Source organism: Somniosus microcephalus, chromosome 4, assembly GCF_052327205.1.
Source record: "Somniosus microcephalus isolate GS21.2 chromosome 4, FLI_Smic_1.0, whole genome shotgun sequence".
NCBI classification, from domain to species: domain Eukaryota; kingdom Metazoa; phylum Chordata; class Chondrichthyes; order Squaliformes; family Somniosidae; genus Somniosus; species Somniosus microcephalus.
The window spans coordinates 289,181,899-289,191,643 of record NC_140990.1 but is presented as its reverse complement, the minus strand read 5'-3'; positions in this window follow the sequence as shown (position 1 = coordinate 289,191,643).

The following is a 9,745-nucleotide window of genomic DNA, read 5'->3' as shown; positions in this document are numbered from 1 at the left end:
TTAGTGGTCTGTCTTTTTTTCGACAAGCTAGTGACGTCGACCTTGTATATCACTTGGTCCGCACGTTGGGGGCTTACATCAATTGGTGACGAGGATGGGATACGCGATCTGAACAAGACTCTCGGACAGTGTTAACCTAAGACGGGTGAGTATGTTTTAATTACCACCTGTAAAATTAGGGGTTAATCGCTGGCGAGACGTTAAGTCAGAATCGACGTATAAAAGAACTATAAAAAGAAAGACACCTTTAATTGAAGGCGGTTAAAAAGTAAAACCCAGATAGGGACAGGGCGTTCCCTAAGCCGTGTGGCGGCAAACCGAGAGGGGCAGAAAGACCCCTACCCCGGGGAGGCGGGAAATCCTAAAAGCCGTGAGGCGGCGAAACCTCAGTTAGGGGCAGGGCGTTCCCTAAAAGCCGTGAGGCGGCGAAACCTCAGTTAGGGGCAGGTCGTTCCCTAAACAATTGAATGAATGGGTGCACCGTGGTGAGTGAATGAAATAAAACCCCTACAGTCACAAAGAGGTTAAAACTCAAAACCTCGGGACTAAAGGGTTGGTGTGTTTAACGTAACAGAGTGATTGACAGGAAGTGAGCAATTAATCAGAGTAACGCTATAGGGGTGAGCAACGTAGTGTATAAACCTAATTCACCAATACCGTGAATTAAGCATTAAACATAGCAGTTAGTTATGACTAAGAGGGTGGAAGAAGAATCCTCAAGGGACCTGGATTCTATAACCCGACTCCTGGAAAAAAAAACAGTGCAGAGAGCCAAAGGCTTGGTGGGGAGGAGCTAAAGATAAAGAGGCAACAGATAATGTAAGGAATTGAAACAGAAGGGAGAGATAAAGAAGGAAAAAGATCTAATTTGCAGGCGAACCAATTTGAAACCCCAGCAAAAAAAAACAAACAGGGATTTGGAAACTAGGGAAAGCTGTTGAGTCACAGATTTAAAAAGGAAGGAAAAGATAAACTTAAAGCTTTACCAACATGGAAGTTATTAGCATCTGTACCAAGACAAGTAAAACACGAGATTTGCTGAGTGAAAGGAACCTTAGACATATGCTGGAATTACAGTTTGTATGAAAATATGTGTTAAAGTGTGAATATTTCCTGACTAGGAATGTTTAAGAGGTTATAATATTCCTTTGTCTGAAAATCTGTCCGTTAGGAAAAAGAAATGTCTGCTGTGTTGTAGCTCCACCCACTTCTCTGTGTTAAAGAAAAAGCATTTAACCCCTTTGTCTTGTCTGGGATTTTGGAAGTTTAAGAATGCGAATAAGATTGTGCCCTCAGAATGAAAAAAACCCATTACAATTTGAGTTAAGCTGGAGTGTAAAAACTGAGAAGAGCAACAAAAAGTTTGTTTAACGAGAGATTAAGTTTCAGTCTAAGATCTAACCTTGGAGTTATGAGGTAAATTAACCTATTAAAACCAGACTTTCATTGTGGCCACAGTGAAATTCTGGTTGATGTAAATTGGTGTAGTCCAAATTGAATAAGATAACTCCACTCCGCAAGAATATCCGATAGTGGCAGGTCCCTCTACAATATTTAATTGACTATGGTACTGGAAGCCTTATAGAAGGCGGGACTAGAGTTAAACCTTAGAAAGGTATAGGTAGGGAAGGATGAAGTAGTCGACCTAGGATACATAGTGACACAAGGGAAGAGACAAATGCCCCAAAACAGATGGGAGGGGCATTAGGACTGGCTGCGTGCTTTGGTTGCTCGCAAGCTTCTAGGGATGGCAGCAGGAAGGGACCGCGCCAGAGAGGGGAGGGGGATCCGAGGATGTTTGTTGACGCATTGGTAGGGGACCGACAGTGCAAAATGTTAATAGACACAGGAGCCACAATCTCATTGACAGACTTACCCTTGCCCCGAACGAAACTTTCAGTTAGTCTAGCAGGAATTGGTGGACGAAGAATCAGGACTTATAAGAGCGAAACAGTCTTACTAGAAATTGGATGTATAATAATACCTACACAGTTGTGGGTATGCGAGAACACCGAAGGAACAATCCTAGGGATAGATATACTGCGAGAAGTAGGAGCTTTAGTCGACCCTAAAGCGAATGAAGTGTACTGGCCCCCAGATTATAAGTTAAACAAACAGACAGGCCCGAGAAACAAAGTAGAAATGGCCCAGCCTATACAGGATTTGATCAAAGGGGGGTAGCCAAAGGAAAAAGTGTAAACCAATATAGATAGTCAGAATGCCTTTGGGGTGGTGTCTGATTACATGATAGCAGGAGTAAGCAGGGATATATGATACCAGGAGGAAGACCCGTAAGAGACAAGAATATAATCAAGGAATGAGTAGGAACCTCTCTCCTACCCAAAGAGTGCGTAATAATAAATTAAAGCACACAAGAGGATGGGCAGCTAAACGAGCAATTGAGAGAGGGAATCTGACCAATGAAGCCCAAATGTTCATGTTGAATCAAAGTGTGAAACCACAACTGTCTTTCAGTCAGGGATGTTTTTTGGGTTGCGTGAAGTGACGCAATAATGTTTAGCTCCACCTTCAAAAGCCTGCGAAGGAGTTAACCCTTTCCACTGACAGCTGTTTGAGTTCACCAAGCAACAACTTCAGTATTACTGAATAGAAGTTAAAGATATTGGACATTAATCAATTTAAGTTTCTTAATGTTAAGCTGATATTACCCCACAGTGATAGAAGGAGAATTAGGATTTGATAAATGGAAGTTATCTTATAAACTAATTGCAGCACCGTCTCAAACGGCCGGGAGACTGCTTGGGAGGCTGTCCTGTTACCCAAAGATAAATCTGGACAGATAGTTAGAGACATGAGGCCAAAGACCAACAGATTATACGGGATCGAGAACAGGATACACGGGACGACCAGAAGGAGGTCTTAGCAATAGATAGCAAAGTGATAGCAGAAATAATACCAGCCAAACCAGGGCTAGCACCTAAATAACAACAGAAAATGCTGGAAAAACTCAGCAGGTCAGGCAACATCCGTGGAGAGAAATTTGAGTTGACGTTTCGGGTCGGACCCTTCTTTGTTTTGAAGAAGGGTCCGACCCGAAACGTCAACTCAAATTTCTCTCCACGGATGTTGCCTGACCTGCTGAGTTTTTCCAGCATTTTCTGTTGTTATTTCGGATTTCCAACATCTGCAGTATTTTGCTATAGGGCTAGCACCTAGATGGTCAGGACCTTATGAAGTATTAATGAATAGTGACACATGTGCTCATGTAGATGGGTCCGGAACGGGTAAAGGAAGGTGGAAACACTGGACTCAGTTAAAAATATATAAGAAAGACAATGAGTAAACCAGAGATGGTGCCCTTTTTGACAGAGTGAGGAGTATACTAGAAGATATAAAGAATGGGAAGGGGAGTTACTACATATATCAATGATAGGGCTGTGTATGATGATAATGTTATATGCCATAGTTTGCATCTTCAGGTATGTCTGGGGACAGAGCCACAGAACAAGAAATGAACCCGATGTACAGCATTTTGAACTGATAAAATGGATAGGAGCAGAATAATTCTAACTGGCTGGTGACGACCAGCCCCTTTTTGTAATTACAGGAACATTGGATGTCCGGAATGAGATGGAGCGTCCTCGCCTTGATCCTAGGGATGAACATAAGTATTGCCATTATCGAGGGGGATTAGTAATAAGGAGAACACAGGATGAGATGTATTTTAGTGTAGCACATAGAGTTACTAAGCTTGCCATTAATATGAGTACTTTTGAGATACAAAACAAACCTGGAACTCCCTGTGGGTAAAACAATTAGAGGATCCACAGGAAAAAAATTAAAATTAAAAAAAATCTATCTTACAAAGATGTAAGAATCGGGGAGTATTGGAAACGACCGGAGCAGGGTATGCAGCCGGGTTAGCAACAGTTAATAGCTTGGATATAGAAGGAGTAAACGAAGGAGTAGAAGAATTACAAGCAAAAATAGAGAAGTTACTAAAACAAGCTACTGGAAATAGCCAGCAATTGACACTGGCAGGGAAACCAAACAATAATGCAATTGTCGGGGGTGGAAGAGATAGTAGCCCCCCATGCAGAAACAATCAATACAATTATTGATAGACTTAATAATGCTTCTCGCCAAAACGATAAGGAACTAATATGTGCCACTAGGGCTCATGGCTATTGTCGAATGCTCAGCATAACATGAGGCAAATAAATAATGAACAGGATCTGGAACCTTGGATTGACACAAATAAAAACCTATGCAAAGAATGTAAAATGGGACAAGTATACCGGGCAGGCGATTGTCTGACCCCATGGACTAAGATGATTGGCTTTGTACTGGCCATCCCACAATTCCCAGAAGGGGGACAACCCCGATACGACATGATTAATATAGGAGAGGTACAAAGGGAAAGTAGGTTAAATATCATGATGTCCCTACCAAGGTGCTTTGGGAAAGGGATGAATATAATAAACAGAAGAATGAAACCTAAAGGGGGGTGGTAGTGGACGGGTGCCACCACAAGGGAAGGACATGGGTGTGCACACACACCCCCACCGAGGGAGACACATCCGAGTGCGGATTTGCGAAAATTACCAATTGCACCCTCGAGGTACACCCAAGGGGGATACACCGGACATGGGTAGCACCAAGGAACAATGGGACATGTTGTGTCACCACAATTGAACAGAAATATGAATATCAAGATATGGCTTGTACCATTCCCCAACCAAACCGTCGTTTGGTCTAAAGATACCTATACAGATAGGAAAACCTGGTCATTTGATAATATGAGACTTACTAAAAAGGGTTGAAACTTATGTCATACCAGAGCCCAAGGCAATTCCTAAGTTAGAGGAAGCTTGGCTGAAGTTACGGCAGGAAAAGAAGGAAATTTTAAAGTATTATCATAAAATAGAAGGCTTAAAGAAGACAACAGAAAGACATTAGTACAACATTAGAGGAAACTCACCCACTTCCTCATATTTTGATAATTGGGGACCAGGATGGTCGGGGACTTTGGGCGCCTCAGTGATACAAGGCATAATGATATTCCTCATGATTGTTATTACGATATATTGTGTATTTTTACTGCTCCAGTGCCTCTGTACCAGAATGAGTAAGGCAGAAATTGGTGTGGTGAAAGAAGTCGAGCCTGAGGAGGGGCAGGTAGCGAAGTTAAGAATGGACAACTCCCCCGCTTCTCCAAGGCAAATGGTGTACGACGTGATAGGAAGCCCTGAAATTAGGAGGGATTAATTGGGTATGGTAATTAAGGACCGGGCCAGCCAACCGTAAGATGGAGGTGGCAGAAGGAGGGTGGCAGAAGGAGGGTGGTGAATGAGGATTGGTGTGTGATGACAGTCTCGAATTGGCACGTCACACATCCAACGCGGGAATGAGGGACAAGCTTGAGCAGAAAGCCTAAACCATTAATGCAGGGTCTAAGGGGCCCCGGGAATGGTTACACCGGAAGGAGTGCATAAAGGAAAGACCACCCTAAAGGAAAGCACACCATAAAGGAAAGACCACCATACCACAGGGGGGGGAAGTCGGCCTCCAAATTGATAGGATATATACATGTATAACCTAGACTGGTAGAAGGCCAGGGAGTGCACGCTTTGGCAGACACCAGGCAGTGGAAATACATGTTGACCTGTTTTGGCACCATTGTCCAAAAGGTCAAAAGGGGGGACTGAAGTAAGATTTAAAAAATGAGCGTAACAGGGCACGTTTAGTAGAACGCAATTGCGGCAGCAAAATGTGTAAAGATGAAATGTACTAATTATTCTATGTTTAATTGCAGAAATGACCATACCAGTTTAGAAAGATGAAACTTACAAAAAGAGACACTGACATAAGTTTCGTTTTTCCAGAAAAGGGTTAATAGTGGTCAAGAGAGAGAATGACTCGTTTCTCAGAAATCACATGTCCTGGATGACTCATTTCCAAGAAATCAGAGGGTCTACAGGCCCCTTCAGTGAAAAGTGAAACTTATGTTATAGGCTACCTTGTATAAGTTAGACACACCTAGTTAGTGATTAATGTATAGACTTTTAAATCGATTGGACCTCTGGAGTAGGAGGTCTCAGAAAATATGTATAACTGTGTGAACCTCAAGAGGTTCGGTGGAGTTGGAGCCTTGTGTGGGGACGCAAGAGCATTATCTCCCCAGGCCTGAATAAACCATTTTGACTTCAATTAGTGGTCTGTCTTTCTTTCGACAAGCTAGTGATGTCGACCTTGTATATCACTTGGTCCGCACTTTGGGGGCTTACATCAGACGTTATGGTCTGAAATTGTTGAACTCGATGTTGGGTCCAGAAGGCTGTAAAGTGCCTTATTTGGGAGAATAAAGGACTCTGATATAAAAGTAACCCATAGGTTTATTTTAGTTAATTCTTTAGTGCGATTATCTTAAAGGATATGCAACCGGTATAATTAAAGTGAAAATAAATTACTTAGTGTAGATTATTGTAGTTGATAATTCAATCTTGCACACATGCAACTACATTATTATAGATAGAAGGTACAACATCTAAAGGAATTGGTTTGTGGGCCTGATCATTGGAGTTGGGATGTAAGGTCATTTTAAGGAAGAGGGGAAGGAGGGCAGGGAAAGAAAGGGGAGGGCTGGGAAAGAAGGGGGAAGGAGAGGGAAGAACTAAAGGAAAGGTCTACGCTAGAGTGGATGACAGGAATGATTGAATGACAAAAGGTATGATTGTGCAAAGCAAAAGGAGATGGTAATGGGACAATTAAAGAAACAAAAGATGAGTCTAGAGGAGGTGAAAATGGGAATGGCGGAATCATCAATAGCTGTCATCTGAAAAAATAGGGGCAGACGTTATGGTCTGAAATTGTTGAACTCGATATGTCCAGAAGGCTGTAAAGTGCCTAATTGGGAGAATAAAGGACTCTGATTAAAATAAACCTATGGGTTACTTTTATGTTAATTCTTTAGTGCGATTATCTTAAAGCATATGCAACTGGTATAATTAATTTAATGTGAAAATAAATTACTTAGTGTACATTATTGTAGTTGATAATTCAATCTTGCACACATGCAACTACATTATTATAGAAGGTACAACATCTAAAGGAATTGGTTTGTGGGCCTGATCATTGGAGTTGGGATGTAAGGTCATCGACCTGTAATGTTAACGCTGTTTCTCTCTCCACAGATGCTGCCTGATCTACAATCATAGAATAGTACAGCACAGAACGAGGCCATTCGGCCCATCGAGTCTGCGCCGGCTCTTTCGAAGAGCAATCCAATTAGTCCCACTTCCCCGCTCTTTTTCCATATTCCTGCAATTTTTTTCTCCTTCAATTATTTATCCAATTCCTTTTTGAAGGCTACTATTGAATCTGTTTCCACCACCCTATCAGGTAGTGCATTCCAAATTCTAACCACTTGTTTTGTAAAAAAGTTTTTCCATATGTCGCCTCTGGCTCTTTTGCCAATCACCTTAAATCTGTGCTCTCTCATTATCGACCCTTCAGCCATTGGAAACAGTTTCTCTTTATTTACTCTACCTAAATCTTTAATGATTTTAAACACCTCTATCAAATCTCTTCTTAGCCTTCTAAAGAACTGCTCCAAGGAGAACAACCCCAACTTCTCTAGTCTATCCCCGTAACTGTAATCCCTCATCCCTGGAACCATTCTAGTAAATCTCTTCTGTACCCTCTCCAAAGCCTTCATGTCCTTCCTAAAGTCTGGTGCCCAGAATTGAACACAGTACTCCAGCTGAGGCCGAACTAATGTTTTATATATTAGCTGAGTATTTCCAGCATTTTCTGTTTTTATTGCAACTACATTAGAATAGCCTTCACCTCAGAGGCAAACTGCAATGGAATAGTTCTCCGTCACACGCTGCCAACTATACTTGCTAACCCACTATACGAACACATCCCACCTCCAATGATCAGGCCCACAAACAAATTCTTTAGATTTTTTGCCTCATATGATAATCAGCTGAATCCCCTTCAAATCTACATTTTGTTAAAGATGCTGTCCTTTTAAAATTGCAATTTCAGTACATTTTCATTTTTAAATTTTTTTTTTCTTTGTTTCTTTTTTCTGTGTTCTACTGTTTCAGTTATTACTCCTACATCTGTTTCTCTGATTCCATCTTTATTTCTTCTTTTTGTGGTAATTTATCTCTTTTGTTCTCTATCAGCATTTCCTCTTAATTTTTTTCCCTAGCCTCATGAAAATATGAAAAGAAGGAAGGAAAAAGACAATTCAGTCCATCAAGTCCACCCCATCCCAACATGGTGTAGCGCACCCCCCAAGTCACACAATGTCCTGGGTCTGGCAAAGAAAAGAGGGGGAAAAAAAGATCAATTAAGGAAAAACTTTGGGAAATAATATGGCAAAGCTCCAGGAGAATGTGATAACTGAAAATCCTTCTATTTCCAGTTATGGCACAGATTTACCCACTATAACTGGAAATGTTCTCTCTTAGGAAGTTTACCAGATCCCTTTTGAAGAACTACAGGGAATCCACACTCCTTCACAGAAGAAGGTGATTCAGCCCACCGTGACTGTACTGGCTTTATGAAAGAGCTATCCAATTAGTCCCGCTCCCCTGCTCTTTCCCTTTTGAAAGTTACTATTGAATCTGCTTCCACCACACTTTCAGGTAGTGCATTCCAAATCATAACAAATTGGTGCGTAAAAAAAAAATTCTCATCTCCCCTCTGGCTTTTTTGCCAATTACCTTAAATCTGTGTCCTCTGGTTACCAACCCTCCTGCCAGAAGCAACAGTTTCTCCTTATTTTCTCTATCAAAACCCCTCATAATTTTGAATATCTTATTAAATCTCCCCTTAACCGTCTCTCTGCTCTAAAGAGAACAATCCCAGTTTCTCCAGTATCGCGGCATTACTGAAGCCGCTTGTCCCAGGTATCTTTCTAGTAAATCTCCTCTGCACCCTCTTTAACGCCTTGACATCCTTCTTAAAGTGTGGTGTCCAGAATTGGACACAATACTCCAGCTGAGGAGTAACTAGTGATTTATAATGCTTTACTATAACTTCTTTGCTTTTGTATTCCATGCCTCTATTTATGATGCAAGGATGTATGCTTAAATAAAAACAGAAAATGCTGGAAATACTCAGCAGGTCAGGCAGCGTCTGTGGAGGGAGAAACCGAGTTAACGTTTCGGGTCGATGACCTTTTGTCAGAACTGGAAATAGTTAAAGATGTAACAGATTTTAAGCAAGTGCAGGGGCAGGGAACGGGGAGGGGAGGAAAGAACAAAAGGTGCTGTTCCTCGAACTTACGTTGAACTTCGTTGCAACAGTGTAAGTGGCCGAGGACAGTGAGGTCAGAGTGGTCTGGGATAGGGTGGAAGGCAGGAGTGATTAAATGACAGAAGGTATGATAGTGCAAAGCAAAAGTAGATGGTAATGGGACAAGTAAAGAAAAGATGGGTCTAGAAGAGGCGTAAATGGGTATAGCAGAATAATCAACAGCTGCCATGTGATAAAATATGGGCAATAGTTGTGGTCTGAACTTGTTGAACTCGGTGTTGAGTCCAGAAGGCTGTAAAGTGCCTAATAGAAAGACGAAGTGCTGTTCCTTGACCTTGCGTTGAGCTTCGTTGGAACAGTGTAACAGGATGAGGTCAGAGTTAGAGTGGAGCGGAGAATTAAAATAACAGGCGACCGGAAGCTTGGGGTCACGCTTGCGATCCGAACGGAGGTGTTTCATAAAGCAGTCACCCAACCTGCGTTTGGTCTCCCTAATCTAGAGGAGACCGCA